This window comes from Salvelinus sp. IW2-2015, linkage group LG2 (assembly GCF_002910315.2).
Source record: "Salvelinus sp. IW2-2015 linkage group LG2, ASM291031v2, whole genome shotgun sequence".
In the NCBI taxonomy this organism is placed as follows: domain Eukaryota; kingdom Metazoa; phylum Chordata; class Actinopteri; order Salmoniformes; family Salmonidae; genus Salvelinus; species Salvelinus sp. IW2-2015.
The window spans coordinates 32787479-32789244 of NC_036839.1; the positions used below are offsets into that span (position 1 = coordinate 32787479).

At 42.8% G+C, this 1766-nt stretch overlaps 1 pseudogene; it reads left to right on the forward strand.

Annotated features, from left to right (window-relative positions):
- The window catches only part of LOC111971565 (amino acid transporter heavy chain SLC3A2-like), a 15628-nt pseudogene that overhangs the window by 10451 nt on the left and 3411 nt on the right, over window positions 1-1766 (forward strand).

The following is a 1766-nucleotide window of genomic DNA, read 5'->3' on the forward strand; positions in this document are numbered from 1 at the left end:
TTCCGTGCGCCGCGGTGTGTAAATTGTGTCAGAGATGAATGCAAACCTTAATGGTATATTTATTCAAACACTTCCTTAGTAACGACGACTTTACCTGGCTTTATCGTCACCGTATCCATGGTCAGCCTTTAGACTGAGGCTACACACCTCTTCCTCTCATAACTATCTCTCAACTTTGTCTCTATATAGTAGTGCACTGTTGTGGCGGTCCTCTGTGGTGTTCTTTGATGATTTTGTGGTTGAGATGGTCTTTGGGTTTACAAGTGTGGCCAATTTTAAAGGCATTACTTATTAAGGTTCTCCTCCTGTTCCGTTCAATTTATTCTTGTCTCTAGAGTGTGTTTAAGATGACTACCTTTCATTATCATCTCTTTTCTCTGTGTGTTAAATGAGTCTACCGCTTCATTATACTCTTGTCTATCTGATGTGGTTTAAAATGAGGCTACTGTCCATTATCACTTGTGTGCCTCTCAGATGTGCTCTTAAATGACTACCCTTCATTATCTCTTTGTCTCTCTGTGTGTCACTGGTCTGTTTATGGTGTAGTAACCAACCTCGTCTCTCCTGTTTCCTGTTGTAGTAAAATGTCTAAGGCAACTCGTATGTATTTGAAATACGTGTAATATAATGAATACATCCTCCAGGAGGCTGCTGAACACTGGCTGGGGATGGGCGTGGACGGGGTGCAGGTGTCCGGCCTCGCTGCTGCCAGCGCCTCTTCTGATTGGTCCAAGTTCCAGGGTGTCGTCCAGGGCAACAGGACAGAGGTGGACGTGAAGAAGAGGTAATTAATAGTCACACAGCCGCTGGATGGACGGACGGACGGACGGTCTTCCTTTTGCAACAATTTTCTTTAAAAAATCTATATCTTTATTCTGGGCAGAATTATTAATGTGGAGAATAGAATTTGTTACAACTGTTAACTGACTGTTTGATGGGACATGCAGGACATAAGAATCTATATTTTTAGCAGAATTTGATTGTAACCTGGTATTTGGTTAATTCTTTATTCAGCTTGTTTGTAATTTGTATGGTCATGCCAAGGTTTACCTCCATTTCCCCCCATAATTCCTTTGGAAAGGACTGTGATTATTTAACTGTATATCTGTTTACACCTGAAACACATGAGGTGCTGCATGATATGATATCTCTACAGTGGTTTACCCATAGACTGCATAACATACAGCTTGATCTATGAAGGAAGCTTGTTTTTTTATTTACCTTTTCGTTCAAGACAGGATAAATATGTTGTTTCAAGTGATAAAACATGTTTTGTTTAGTTACATYCAGACAGACAGACGGACAGACAGGCCTTACCGACCTTACACCCCTGGACTTGATTCCGTCTGGGTCATAGCTTAGTCCTGACATGTTGTGATTATTTGTGGGGTCAGGAGAGAGACGAGGGTTACTGATAGTCTGAAAGGCTGTAGTTGGATCACAGCTCAATAAAAGTTGGGGGAACAGAGAACCACATGCAGAGTGGCCTGGAGGCTGTGTTCTTTCTGCCTCCTGGTGGTCAGTTGGTGATACTGCAGTAGTCCAGTATTACAGAACCCTCTTTTGGACATTAAGAAGTACTGTTCGGTAGTCACTGTCTGAGCAAAGTCTAAACGGGAATGAAATGTTATTCTAAACCCCCTCCTCTCTCTCTTCACTGTCTGTCGGTCTCTCTCTCATGGTTCTCATCTCTCTGTCTCTTCTCTCTCTCTCTGATTTCCTCCCTCTTCCCTATACGCTCTCCCACCCCCGGCCTCTCTTTCTCG